We start from the raw sequence: 14,914 nt of genomic DNA, 5'->3' as shown, positions 1-14,914 counted from the left end.
TAAGTGCAAGTCCACATTTAAGAGGAATAAAGAATTTCTCTGGCAGGCTGGATCAATGATGCAGCAAGCCAAGCATGCGACCTCCCGCAGGGAGCCTGGGTCCGGCGCTCCTGGAAACAATAAAATAACCTTACACTGCTCCTGATCGACTGCACGATGTGGGAAAGGGGGGAAAAACTTACTCCTGACCCTTGATGCAACAAGCCACCCCCCCCAGCTGTATGAACTGATGGCTTTCATTAACACTGCTATGATCAGGCATTTTACCCCCTTCTCCCCTTCATCAGACTGGCACCCACGATGCCAACCCTGCTTTCAGAGCTGTGGCAGTGGCTGCGGCCCATGAATCGCCCTCTTCTTCCAGGAATGATGTTGGAAACAGACGGTCCTGCAGTTGGGCGACGGCTGAAGAACATCCCACGCTGCTGAAAACATCTAATGTAAGGATTTTCTCCAGCCAGCAGCACAAAAGCAGGGGAAGGGTATAAATAGCCTTTGAGGAGGGTGTATAAATAGCTGTAGGTAACATTTGTACACTATAAAAACCCCTCATTTTTGGCCCAGCTTCGCAGGAGCGAGTTTCCTTTCGCAGCACTTTGCAGACCGGCTTTCCCTTGCCTTGCAGTTGGCACAGCAGGGAAAGGGCAGGGACTGCTCCAAATCCACTGCATTATCCCTGGGAGAATGGCAGGAGTGAATTTCCCTTGCTGTTTAAAAGAGATCCTATCAAGGCCTATCCTGATATGAGACCAAAAATAGGATATATTGGACCAGATCCTTCTGTGGGTGACAGGCATGGGGTGGCGTGGGGCTGGAGGGGGGTGGTGACTTCCATGTGCCTTCCTTCGACATAAAACCCAAGTCATTATGTGGTCACACACACATCTCACACTCTCCCTCTCCAAAACAAATCCTCTCTGCCCCCTGAAGTGGGAATGGGGAGCTGCCAGCTCCAGGCTGGGTGAGCACACCCCGGGAGCACGTGTGCAGTGACAGCGGCATCTGCACATCACGCCACCCCTCTGCCTCCCTCCCGCCCGCCAGGGCCATTCTTACCAACCAGCAGAAGATAAAAATGCTCTTTAAAAGGCCTTATTTTCCTCCCTGGCTATTTGCTGGCAGTGCAGCCTGTGGGTTTACACAGCCAAAGCAGTGGGAATTTCACATGGTGACTGGCTCAGCTCAGCTGTCCTCTCTCCTCTGCCGCAGCATCAGCAGCCCCAAAGATGCTGCAGCCCAACCCCATCGCTCTCAACACTCCCCCGTGGTTCTCCCCCTGACGAAGCAGGGTCCTGGCACATCCGCACAGCCAGGATCCCACCTCACATCCCTCTCAAAATCCCTGCTGAGGGCACGGAGAAGCCAGGGAGGGAGCAGCCCCCTCCCGCGCCGCCTCCCTGGGAAGCGGGGCTGGAGAACAAGGCTCGGCGATGAGCGCTGGCACCGCTCGCCTGCCACCCGGTGAGCGGCTCCCCGTGGCGTGCAGGTGGCTCCTTTGATTCCTGATTACTTGTCAGCCTTCCTTCGGGCTGGCACCGTGCCTGGGTCAAACTTTGCAGCGAGTGGGTCACCCCATGGAACAGCCGCTCCAGAGACGCTCTCGGAGCTCGTGTTGGGGAAGGGAACATCAAGCCCACGCAGGGAGGCTCGGCTGCACCCCGGATCACCCCACAGAGGATGGGACACTCACCAGCCTTTATCAAGTGATGCCCCAGGCAAAACCTGGCACAGCATGAGAGCTGCAGTGTGGAGCTATTCGAAAAATTCCTGTTGAGTTTGTCCATCAATTCATCGAGGCCAAAATGTTGTGTCAGAATACGCCAGGTTTAGCAGAAATCACACCAGGAACGTCATGGAAAGCCCCAGACATCCAGAGCAGCTCACAGCATCATCTCCCAGGCAGGGAGACCTGGGCCCAGGACCCTGCTGCATCCAGTTCCCACCAAGCATTGCCTCCCAAACCTCCAGGGGCAAAGCCCATGGAGCAAAATCACTGGAGCAAAACCATCCAAGGGTGTGGAGCAAAACCATCCAAGGATGTGGAGCAAAACCATCCAAGGGTGTGGAGCACCACAAAAAGGCCCAAGTGTCTGGACAAGCCTTTACAGAGCAAAAAAACCACCGTGTCAAATCTGCAGCTCCATGGGCTGGTAACAGCAGCTCTCCCAGTCCCACATTCTTCAATAAAGCTGGGAAGCACAGGATTCCTCTGGAGAATCCCAGCATCCTCCAGACCAGGCAGGCAGATGGGTAGTTTGGCCTTTTTTAACTTTGCCCAAACCCTGCTTTAATTCATTTTGGGCACAGGATGCTTCCCAATCTGGATTTGACCCTTCAGCTGAAGCTCTCCATGCGTTTCAACGCCTGTACCAGCAGGGACTGTGTGTATTTGTGAGAGAATGAAGGAGCTAATTCAGGGCTTTGGTGAGATGAAAGGAAAAACCTTAATTAAAATAAGTTTTAAAGCCCATCAAGATTTTTTTTTTAATCTTATTCAGATTAGCAGCCATCCTAAAATCCCACTCAGACTCTAAAAGCGCTGCTTCCCTTCTGCCCCTGTGGGCTTTGCACACAAAGCCCTTAAGACATCACACCCCGCGCCAACCTAAGGAAATAGAAATAGGGGGGAAAGTACATCTGACAGTAACTAAAGTTACACAGACTTCTCCAAGAATGCAAGTAATGCCCTTCTTTTGTAAAAAACTTCCTCCCATCCAACCCAGCTCACGACGAGCTACTGGGAGCACACCACTATCCAGAGAGGGTCCAAGCAGCTTTCCTTCTTCACAGAATCACGGAATGGTTTGGAAAGGGACCTTGAACAGCATCCAGTGCCACCCCCTGCCATGGGCAGGGACACCTTAAACCATCCCAGGCTGCTCCAAGCCCCGTCCAGCCTGGCCTTGGGATCCAGGGGCAGCCACAGCTCCTCCGGGCACCCTGTGCCAGGGCCTGCCCACCCTCCCAGGGAAAAAAAAACACCTGGTTCACACAAGGGTTTGGATGACAAAGACACTGATTCCCCTGTGGATTCTCCAGAGCCAGCAGACATTGAGAGGAGCAACTCGACTGAGCAACTCCAACCACCCAGGCACAAGTTCTCATCTCAGCTCAGGGAACTTTGTCCCAGGGCAAAAGTAGAGGTGGGACAAGGATCCATTTCCACAACAAGCTGATTTTAAAAGAAAAATCCCAAACCAGAGCCACGGAACCTCTGCATGTTCACAACACTCACACTGATCCTGACAGAGACGGAGCAACGAGTGACCAAGAGCGCATGAGAAATGCAATTTAACATTACAGTTCCCCAATCCCCGACTCTGCTTCCACCACCGTTTGTAACCCCCAGGCACCCCCCAGCACCTCCAGGAGAGAAATTTTTGAGGAACACCTGCAGAGTTACAGCAACAGCCTCACACAAACATGTTTTACAATGAGGACCGAGCACAGAGAGTCTCCCTACCATAATTCCAACTAAAAAAACTCTATCAAAGATCACAAAAATCCTTTGTGTTCAGAGGTTTCTCCAGTAACACCAGTCCTTACCTTCCTGTCACCCAACGGCCCTCCAGCCCCAGAGTACAGGACAGGATTTGGATGCTTGCTGTGATATACAGCAAGGCAGGGAAGAGGAAAAACAGCATTTCCAGGCAAACCATTTGACAGCTATTTGCTCTCCACTCCACAGCAGCCCGAGCCAGGGCATTACCCGTACTGCATCCCAGGTACCATCAGTTTGATCTTGAGTTTGCTTTAAGAAAAAGAAGAACCAAATTGATTTCTTGGGAGGATAAACTCGCAGCTAAAGGGAAAAACTACAGTTACACTTTTCAGCCATGAAAAGTAAATCAGATGGTGCTGAAATCCCAGCAGAAAACACAGATTAATTAAAGTCTGCACTTTCTAAATCTGTTATTCAACTAAACACAGCTGTTAAAAAAATGATGCCTTTGCTGTAATTTCCATGTACATTCATACTCCCGAAATACCGCAAAAAAACATTATTAAGTGTGTTCAGTGGCTTCTGGAGTTGAACAGGAAAAGAAAGCGCACATATATCTTTAATTATGACAAGGACTGCTTTCTTTAAAGGAATAAATTTTACTTGGGAGCTCAAACGCTGCCTCCATGGATGGGATGGAATTGATTCCAACGGGAGCAAGGCAGGATTGGGACCTTGAGGTGGAGCAAACCAGCACCACCTCAGCAGGGTGGGAGCTCAGGGTGCTCCCTCCTCCTGCCTCACCAGTCCATGCCCACGGCACATGGCATCCGTCAGCCAGATCCCGGCTCTCCTTCTGGTGCAAACCCACTTGTACTTCCAAGTGCTTTTGGCCATCTGTCCGTCACAGGCAGCGCTTCCCAATTGCACTGATTTCATTAACCCTAATATATTTTAAGATCTTGCACAGATTAAAAAAAAACCCCAACCCACCATCAGTTGTCCTGCAGGGCCTCATCTGAAACCCATCGAGGCAAGGAGAGGCTCCTGCTGACCCCTGTGGATCCAGCCCTGCTTCCACATGGAGCCAATTTATTCATCAGGAGACGGTGCCGTTACCGACGCAGGGAAATCCTCCAGGACACACATCCTGGTCCCCCTGCACATCCCAGCCCCTGCCAGGCTCCATGGGGGCTCTGGCAGGGTGAGGAAGAGCACAGAGCTGGCAGAGCACAGCTACACTGCCACCCCGTCAGGTGGGGACAGTGCAACACGCCTCAAACAAAAGCTTCCCTTCTTTTTCCCTTCCTTTTCCACCAAGTCTCCATCGAGGCTCAAAGTAGAGAGATCCTTGGAGAAATTGGGAAAATGCAGTGATTTGAGTGAGCCCTCAAAGGCACTCTGCACTTCAGCCCAGTCAGGAGAAACTTCCCTCCCAGCCCCACCGCAGCTGTGCCTCCCCTATGGAAGAGAAAGCAACACTTGAACCTTGCCCCCTCTGCAAGGGGAGAAGGCATGGGAGAGCCCTCGCTGCCTCCCAATGCTTCTGAAATCATTCCAGCTCGAAATATAATTAGGATGATCTAATGCAGTCATATATTAATGTTGGCAAGAGCTCCTCGCCTTAATACCAGCCCGGAAAGCCTCCCGTAATCCGGACCCGCCGGCGCTCCGGGCCCTGGCGAAGTGACAGCGGTGCCACCAACGCACACTCACAGGTATTGACATCAGGGGGGGCTCACCTGTGACCCTGGAGAGGGGAAAATCCAGCAGCTGGATTGCCAGCGCTGAATCACAGGAGCTCTGTGAGACATCAGCCACCGTGGGGGTCATCCAACAACACACCTGGAGCTGCTGTCACAGCAGGGAGGGCAAGCAGTCACCAGCATCCCCAAGTGCAATGAGGTTATCTGCATTTAACCTCAATAAAAATCACCATATTTTCATTTCATTCCCCTGCATTTCTTTTTTTTCTCTTTTTTTAAGGAACGCAAAATTGGATGGGAAAAAAAAATACATTCGAATGTAAGGAGGCTGTAAAGAAAACCATTTTTAGGTCCAGGAAGACCCCTGAGTGTCCCCCCAGCAATGGTCAGTCAGCTGAGACAAGGAATGTGTTGAACAAACTGGGCTAAGCAACTCCTGCACAGCTCTACAGAAGAAGACACTTTTCAGAAGGATTTACTGTCGCTGGCTTTTGCATAAAACACCTCACTGCATCTACTTATTATTACTGCTTTACCTAATCAACCCAACCACATCAATTGTGCACCTTCTGAGAGCTCCCAAAATATGGTCAACTTGGAGAAAAAACAATTAAAACCCAGAAAGTATTGGTACAAAAGAGGAGCTGCATTTTTCAGGGATGAGCAAGATGCACTGGTAGCAAAGTACTTCCTATAATCTTCCATTACAGGGTGAAGGTTTTAATAAAGTGCAATAAAAAAAGCTCACATTTTGATCTTTTCCCAGAGCTAGACATGGTTTAATTAGCTTGATCTCATTATGTAAACTGGAGAGGAAAAAAGAACACCATTAAAGCAATATCCCACCGGCAAATGAGACAACCTTGACATCAACTATGATGTTTTCTTGGAGAACTCTCCCCTGCCTTTGATGCAGCTTCCACACCTCTTCCTCATCACCAGATCTTCATCATCCCACCTTTTCCAGCTGCCCTGCTCAATCCAGTGGCATTTCTTGTTCTCTGCTTTCCCCCAAGCAGCCTGGAAAATGCTATTAGGGAAAAAAAAAAATTAAAAAATCCAGCTAGATGTTGTCTTGGTTGTATTTAGCCCGAGATCATTCAGCGTGCTCTTTAGAAAAGATCAACTGGAACTAAACGTTGCCATGATATACTCCATCTGTTAAAGTACATACTTTTGTAATAACACATTCAGAATTCAATAAGAAAAGCCAGAATTACAAACAAGGTGTCCATAATGAGCCTCAATATAATTATTGAAGCAGATAAAGCAAGCCTGGGTTTCAACACAAGGAAGTTATTTGGACCTTAATGATAATGAAAAGTAAAAAAGCATCTGTAATTTCCGCTGAAATGTATTTCAGAAAGTCAGCTAAGTGCACGTCACTTTGTTAAGACTATTCTTATTATTGTGTTTGCACTGACAGCAAAATGCTTCTTAGTTCCAACTCCTGGGATATATAAAAATATGATTAGAGCACTATAACAATACAACAATGGATTAATTTGCCCAAGCATTACATTTGGATCTGAAAGACTTCGATAATTTATTTTACCAACTGAAAGGTGGTTATTTTGGGATCCTGGCTCAGAACTAAGCAGTTCAGTGCAGCATTTTGAAATGTTTTTTTTTATATTCCAGCACTGGCAACACTGTGAGGTTCCAGTGATTTTCTCCTGTTTGCCTGTAACCCTGAGCTTTTGTGCCAAGCCTTATCCTGGGATTTAGCTTGGGCTGCCTGCTCCAAAGGGCACCCCACATCCCACAGCCTGCAAAATAACCAGGCAGCAGTGATTTATCTGGTAAAACTGCTACCCAAGGAAAAGAAAACGATGCTTTTTGGGGATGCTGAACAATCTTACCTACGACAGGCAAGGAGAGCACAGAGAACTAAACCACGTTGAACAGTGAAGGTGACAAAGATGGACCAGAAGCTGTTGGGATGTCTGGCCTGGAGGGCAGCTAATATAAAGGAAAATAATTAACTCATCTGCTGAGTGTCCAGCAGAGCCATCCTCTACAATGGCAGGATTAGCATGGAATAATCACAGATTATCAGCAAATTCAGGTGCTCCCTCTCAAATTAGAAGGGGATTAGAAAGAAGTGGAAGTTGACATTTTGGCCAAAAATGGGGACTTAGAATGATGTTTTTTCAACAAAGCAAAAGCCCCCAGGAGCTCAGTTATGGGGCAGTTCCAAAGGCATTGGGTCTGCGGAGGGAGCAACAGCCCAAGGATCAGAAATAAAGAACAAACCAGAAATACCCAACACCACCTGACAGCACAGACAGGATGAGCACAGCTCTGACCCCAAGCTCTTAAAATCATGGAATCACAGCATTGTTTAGGCTGGAAAATCCCTCTGAGATTATCCAGTCCAACCATCTCCCCAGCACTGCCAAGGCCACATCCACAGGGCTTTTAAACCCTTCCAGGGACGGGGACTCCACCACTGCCCTGGACAGCTGTGCCAGGGCTGGACAAACCTTTCCACCAAGAAATTTTTCCTAATATCCAACTCAAACCTCCCCTGGCACAACCAGAGCCTGTTCCCTCTCCTCCTGTCCCTGTTCCCTGGGAGCAGAGCCCAACCCTCCCCGGCTGCCCCCTCCTGTCAGGGACTTGTGCAGAGCCACAAGGTCCCCCCTGAGCCTCCTTTGCTCCAAGCTGAACCCCCCAAGCTCTGGATTATTGTTTCAGGAATATCTTCAACTCTTAGGCAATGAGACTTATCTTGCAAGAGACTTTTTTTTATCCTAAAAGAGATTTTTAGGAAGACTGAAATTTCCCTGCTCTTCATCTTCCTCCCTACCTCTAGTTACTCTGCAGTTAATTTTTGTGCTTATTTTTGGGTTTTACAAACTAAAATCTGGTCAAGTATAACATGCCACACACCCTTTTTTTTCACTTGAGAAGTAAATCTTCCTTTTTTTTTTTCTTTCCAGAAGAGAGGAAAGACAACAACAGGGTCAGGGCCCAGTGATGTGGCTCTTTAAAAGTGCCAGTGAATTTTTCTGGAAGGTCTCATTCTCCAAGGTTTAATTAAAGTCATAAAGCTTATAAATGTTCTTTGTCAGATTTTCTTCCCTGGAGAGTTTGGGGCAGAAGCTCCTGGGTCAGGATTACAAACAGGACGTGCAATTGGCCTCTCCAAACAGGCACCAGGCAAGAAGGATGGGTCTGAAAAGCCTGGAATTTTGTGAGGATTTGAGCAGCCTGAAACACTGTCTGGAATTCATATGCAGTGTTTTGTATGGGGTTTGCCCCTTCCCCAGTCTACAGCAAGACTGATTTACCAGCTCGATGGCGGGATAGCACGGATTTGGGAAAGGAAGAGGAGGATAAAGGGCAAGTGGAGGCCTGTCTACCTCCACACAGAGTCATCTTAGAACTGTTCCTGCCCTGCTTTCCATATGGAACCACGTGAGCTTCCCATTCATTGCTATCAGTGCCTTGCTGGATTTGGATGATTGCCCAATGCTACTGTTGCCAGAAATCCGAAACATCACAGGGGTGATTCATCTGATGCCTTGACAGCTCTGGAGCTGGGCTGGAGTTGGGGGGGAGACCCAAAAACCCAAATACCAGGACGGAGGGATCTCGAATCCTGCTGGAGCCACAAACAGAGCAAAACTCTATTCCCATCTGGAGACAGGCTGAGAAAAAGCTGGGGCTGTGCAGCCTGGAGAAGGCTCCAGGGAGACCTCACAGACCCTTCCAGTACCTAAAGGGGCTACAAGAGAGCTGGGGAGGGACTCTACATCAGGAACTGTTGTGACAGGACAAAGAGTAATGGGTTCAAACTGAAAGATGGGATAATTTAGGTTAAATATTAGACAGAAACTCTTCTCTGTGAGGGTGTACAGGCCCTGGCACAGGTTGCCCAGAGAAGCTGTGGCTGCCCCTGGATCCCTGGAAGTGTCCAAGGACGGGCCTTGGAGCAACCTGGGATAGTGCAAAGTGTCCCTGCCCACAGCAGGGATGGAGCAGGATGAGCTTTAAGGTCCCCTCTGACCCAAACCATTCCACAATTCTATCCCGGCAAAGCCCTTCCCCCTTGATGCCGTTTAAGTCTTGTTTAGACAGTGCTCGCTCATCCAAAGAGTTCACAACTGGAGAACAAGGGAGGCTTTGTACCTCCTTGCTCTGCTATGTTAAAAATTGATTTAGCATAATGGTTTCAAAGAGATTAAAATCCAATTTTGTAAATCAAAGCAGGAATTGCACTGACTCATTCCACAGCAGCAGAAAGGAACCTGCTGAATTCTGAAAACGACAGTCGCAGCTCCGAGCCTCTGTTAACACACACGCACAAAAAGTGATGAACCAAACAAACCCACAGTTTAATAAGCTGCTTCTTATCGAGTGCATCTGCTCTCCACATCTCTAAGAAGGGATTTTTGAATCCCACAATGGTTTGGGTTGGAAGGGACCATAAAGATCATGTAGTTCCAACTCCTCTGCCATGGGCAGGGACACTTTGTGCTAGACCAGGTTGTTCCATGATGATGATGATGATGATCATCATCATCATCATCATCTCCAGATCTTCTCCAGATGATTTCCATCTGGAGAAGAAGAGCAGGCAGCATCTGGGTCAGCCACAGCTTCTCAGGTAGCATCATCCTGCTGGTCCTGCTCCGTGTGGGGCACTCGTGGCTAAACCAACATGAGATCCTTTCTCCTCCAAGCATTTATCATCATTCAGGAGTCAGCTTTGCATTATTCCAGCTCTATAAATGGCTTTCAGCATTAAACCCGATTTACAAAGAAAACAACCCGTAAACAAACACAAATGGGCAAAATAAGATAAACTGAGATAAAACAAATGCGCTCTGCACATGTTCTAAGAACTTCAACATACAAACTACCTCCTCCAAGGAAAACACATTTCCTTTAATATCCTGGATATGCAGAAATAGCTGTAAAGCAAAAAATCCGCACATTCAGAATCATTTATAGTGAGTACCTTTGATGGTGACGGCATCTCTTGAAGCAAACACAGCCACAGCTGACAGAGCCTGATTCCAGGCAGGACAGAGATGTTCTGCTGGCTGCAGACAGCCCAGCACTCATTAGATGTTTGAAACAAATTCTGCCTCATTTCTTACAAGCAGTACAGAAATCCCATCACTAATTCACATGTAAACAAGCAATCTGAGCTTTAAAGAGCACCTGAAGCTCTGCACAGGCACAGAAGAAATTGTGGCTATTCCAGCTCAGTACTCACAAAGATAAGGTGGGGTCTGGTGGGGTGTTTTAATTTTGTTTTCTTTCAGAGAGAAGATAGTAACATTTTCCCTGGCTTTCTTTTCAATTCAACACTTAACCTTGCTTATGCTACTTATTTCTCACCTAAATCAAGAACTCTGTGCTACTACACAGAAATATTTTGTGTTTATCCTCAGTTCCCCAGCTCCACCCAATCTATTCTACAAAATTCCTGTGGAAAGGTAAGGGCTTGTCCTAGAGACTCATTTAGGGGGATTTGGAGGCACGGAAGCAGGAGGTGTGGAGGAAGCCCTCACATCACAGACATTATCCCAGTGAATGTTTTAGAGCTGGGAGCAGTGAGGAGGAGGCAGTCACAAATTCCCCACTGAGAAAAGTGAGATTAAAGAAATTTGTACAGAGAATGGCGCACATGGGGTTGGTGGGGAGGAATCAGATCCACTCCCTGGGAAATTGGGAAAACCCTGGTCAAGGCCAGATCCCTGACAACAACTGAGATGTTTGAGACAAAGTGGGTGAAGTTCTTCTGGTGTCACTCCAAGCCCCCACCACAGCAGGCACCAAGCACTGCTGACTTCGCATCCTTCTAATCCACCTGGAAGACTCCCCCTTCCCCCTCGGATGGGAGCACATCCCAGCACCACAGCAGCTCCAGGGACAGGCATCTCAAGCACAGCAGCTTTGCCAACTCTGCCTGTGGGCCGGCATGTGCCACCAGAGCCATTCCCAGGAGCATGGGACCTGTCCTGGTGTGGCTCAGATAGGGATTAGGGAAGGGGAAAAGGAAGGAAGAAATCGTTCCTTCTTCTCCTGCTGACAACATGTGAACCAAATACAAACATCCCTTAATTAGCAACACCCTCCAAATCCCCAGCAGCTGCAGTTTTGATGGGCATTTCATCTAATCCAGCAATTCTTTGCATGGAAAACAACCACCTTAGCCCCACTTGGAGGATTATGGATTCCCATGGATTTCTGTGGGTGCTGAGTTAACTCCCGGTGCTTCGAGCACCAGGCACTGCGAGACAGTCGGCTCGTCCCAGAGAACACATGAGCTGTCTCAGCTCCAGCCAGGGCTTCCAGCCCAACTCCAGCATTCCCTAACTGGGAGAGATCGCACCGGTACAGCCAGAAAAAAGAAAAAGTCTTCTTTTTTCCCCTGAAAAACGGTGAGGAATATTTTGGAAGTGCATCCATCTCTCTTCCACTCTGTCATCATCATCACCGTCATCAAGAACCTTCAGCGCACAGCAGCAGCTCTCACCTCACAAGGTTTCTGTCCCTTTTGTTGCTTTTATCTCACATGAAGTGAGAGGAAAAATGGTGGGCTCCTATTTCAAGGAGAAAATGATCTTTCCCAACTTCCATGCCCGTGGGAAGGCTCCGTCCTGGGAGCCACCACAGACCCAGGACAGCTGGAGATCCTCATGGATGAGGACTCAGGAAAAGGTACTGTACTGAGAGGCGGCCTGGAGCAAGGAATTAATGCAAATGAGGAAAATGAATATTTAAATAAAACATTTATTAAGGACAGATTAACTCTGTCAATCAACTCCTCACTTTTGTTTTGCTGCGCGCGCGTTCGGAGCGGCTGCACAAAAACCAGTTTCGGTTTTTCCAGGGTATATTTAGCTCTGTATTTAGAAGTGCAGCATCCTCTGAGATTTTATTTTGTTATTAAAAATGAAGTGCATTTCCTTGTGCAAAGGACTACAAATTGCTACTTAAACTTTCTTCCTTTGTCTATTTGCCTGCAATTTCCACCTCATTTACAGCCTTTTTGTGTCTGCCCTTTTGTTTAGTTTTTACCTTTGACATTCTCTTAATTTCTCTTCAGAGATACCTGACACCTTTACATTAAACTCACAATACCCATAATTCGGCAGTTTTTGGAGAAAGGCTGCTCAGCAGCAGCAGCAGCTCCCAGCCAGGCTGAGAGTCCTGGTGTCTGCCAGGAGGTTTGGAAAACCATTTCCAAAAGTAATTTTCATTTCTCGTCTCCGAAGTTTGTACGGAGAGGAAGGAGCGCTGGCACGCTGTGATGGGTTGACCTCGGCTGGACCGCAGGTGGCCACTCAGCCACTCCATCCCTGTCCTTCTCAGCTGGGCACAGGAGAGAAAATGTAACAAAAGGCCCATGGGTTGAGGTAAGGACAGGGCGAGATCATTCAGCAATTACTGTCATGGCCAAAACTTGGGGAAATACCTTTATTTTATTACCAATCAAATCAGAAAGAAGAACTACATCTGAAAAGCACCTTCGCCCCACCCCTCCCTTCTTCCCAGACTCGACCTCACTCCTGATTTCTCCACCTCCTCGCCCCCAGCAGCACAGAGGCACTGGGAGTGGGGGCTGTGGTCAGTTCCCAGGGATCCTGCAGCCGGACCAGGGGCCCAGCACAGCACCCACCCCGTCCCTGGGCACAGCAAAGGAGGATGACCATGAACCACAACTGCCCAAGCTCCAAGGCTGTGCAAAGACATCCCCTCACCTCCACAACTCCCTCCTTCTCCTCCTCCTCCCAGTTGTTTGTTACAATGACCTTGGTGCCACTACACATGCCCAGGGCTGCCCGGTGCCCAGCTCCCCACTGATATTTGGGAAGCACGAGCTCTACAACCATCCAAGGGTCTCCATCTCCTTCAGAAATGTCACAGATTAAAAGATTCTACCCATCACTCAGGCTGGCTGGACACACCAGGGCAGGGATACAATCCTACCTCAGAATGATCCCACCGGCAGAGACCCCCACTCATCCCTCCCCTATCTCAGCTGAGTCCCATAACCACCAGCGACCTAAATCCCACTGTCTCCTGCAGCCCCAAGCCTCCCACCCACTGCAGCAGGGGTGGAGCAGGACCTACCCGAGCTGGCCCCTGCTCAGGGGCAGCTTTTGCTTCTCAGCCACCCCTTGCCAAGGCTTCTCCAGGTTTGCAGAGGAAGCACAGCGCCCATCTGCAGCTCCCCATCCTCCTCACAGGCCCCCCAAACTGAACTCAGCCAAAGCATTTTTGCTTCATCTTGGTCCTTTTCAATCTTGATTTCCTTTCAACGAGTGCTCCAGTGCAGCACTGCTGATAACAATGGGGTTATAATATCTTGCTGTTAGAAGAAATAATGAGAATCTCCTCCACCTCAGCATCTCCCGGAGCCCACCGGGGCTGGAGTGGCTCTTCAGTGCACACCAGGGACAGGGCACACTTGAAATGGTTGTTCTGAAAAGCACTGAGCCCATCACCCCAGCCCTCAGCAGATCAGTCATACCCCTTCTGCTAATGCTTCCATTTTGTTTGCAGAATAAAGTGAAACTGGTTTGCCCCTAAATGTTTGCTCCCTGTCTCTCCAAGCACTTCTCTGCTCGTTTCCTCCCCTCCTGATCTCAAACCATGCCAGCTGTTTGGTTTTGTTCCCCAGGTAGGACAATCTGCCAATTCCCCTTTAATAAAGGAGAGGGGAAAGGCAAAAAAAAAACCCCAAAACTCAAACCCAGCGACAGTCCGGAATTGGCATCTCCATCAAACACACTGGCATGATATTAACATAAAAAAATAAAGCAAATAAAAAGACTCTTGGCCATGAAAATGTGCATTTCCCAGAATTTTCACTGTGTCCCGAGGCTGAACGGCTTCATAAAATTACAGAATGGTTTGGTTTGGGAGGGATCTTAAAAATCACCAAATTCCTACCCCTTGCCATGGGCAGGGACACCTTCCACTGTCCCAGGCTGCTCCAAGCCCCAGTGTCCAACCAGGCCTTGGGCACTGCCAGGGATCCAGGGGCAGCCCCAGCTGCTCTGGGCACCCTGTGCCAGGGCCTCCCCACCCTCCCAGGGAACAATTCCTTCCCAATCTCCCATCCAGCCCTGCCCTCTGGCAGTGGGAAGCCATTCCCTGGGTCCTGTCCCTCCATCCCTTGTCCCAAGTCCCTCTGCAGCTTTCTCTGCCAACACGCAGGAGCGAGGATAAAGCCCTATGAGCTGCCAGCAGTGCAGCTCCTCCTTCCCCAACACCACAGTTTTTCCTCCTGGAAACACCACCCACCAGTGGGACCGTGGAGCGCCGGGTCGGAAATTCGGCGCGCGCTGAGATTTGATTTTCATCTACTTTGTTAAATTTCTGCTAATTGCTTTTAACGTACTTCCTCCGCCAGCGTCTTTATAGCTTAATTCCTCCTGGGCATTCGCTCCTGAGTTCCACTGAGTGCAGCAGGAAAATGAAATCTAACCACACACCAGTGATGTAATCACCCATGGCCTTTGGAAAAAAAACAGAGCAGAGGTGGCTTTTTGGGGGGGATTCGGGTTTTTTTGTGACCAATGGCCATCATCAGGTTTTGTAAATTGAAGAAAACTGAGCAGCAGAAGCTGCAGTCCTATAAATACCACGAGGCTTGGTGTGATGTTATGCTGCCCAGTGTTTTATAATTGATTAGCACATTGGAAAGCGCAGCAGAAAGGCTCTGAAGTGAAAAAGTTGGCTCAGAGGTTGCCCAGAGAAGCTGTGGCTGCCCCTGAATCCCTGCAAGTGTCCAAGG

At 48.8% G+C, this 14,914-nt stretch overlaps 1 protein-coding gene across 4 annotated transcripts in view; it reads right to left on the bottom strand.

The window, feature by feature from the left end:
* Positions 1–14,914, bottom strand: part of NEXMIF (neurite extension and migration factor) — a 156,768-nt gene that overhangs the window by 56,298 nt on the left and 85,556 nt on the right. The window contains exons 1-2 of one of the 4 annotated variants that reach the window (XM_032123545.1): positions 7,011–7,092; positions 5,995–6,178 (exon numbers count right to left, since the gene is read on the bottom strand). The exons of 2 other annotated variants lie outside the window; for them this stretch is intronic. The gene's annotated coding sequence lies outside the window, so the exon portion shown is untranslated. Of the gene's footprint in view, positions 1–5,994; positions 6,179–7,010; positions 7,093–14,914 lie in introns of those variants that run through there. One more of the 4 variants, XM_032123547.1, reaches the window with a different exon arrangement.

This window comes from Corvus moneduloides, chromosome 14 (genome assembly GCF_009650955.1).
Source record: "Corvus moneduloides isolate bCorMon1 chromosome 14, bCorMon1.pri, whole genome shotgun sequence".
Classification (NCBI taxonomy): domain Eukaryota; kingdom Metazoa; phylum Chordata; class Aves; order Passeriformes; family Corvidae; genus Corvus; species Corvus moneduloides.
Note: the sequence above shows the minus strand (reverse complement) of the source record. Positions and strands in the feature narration are given on the sequence as shown.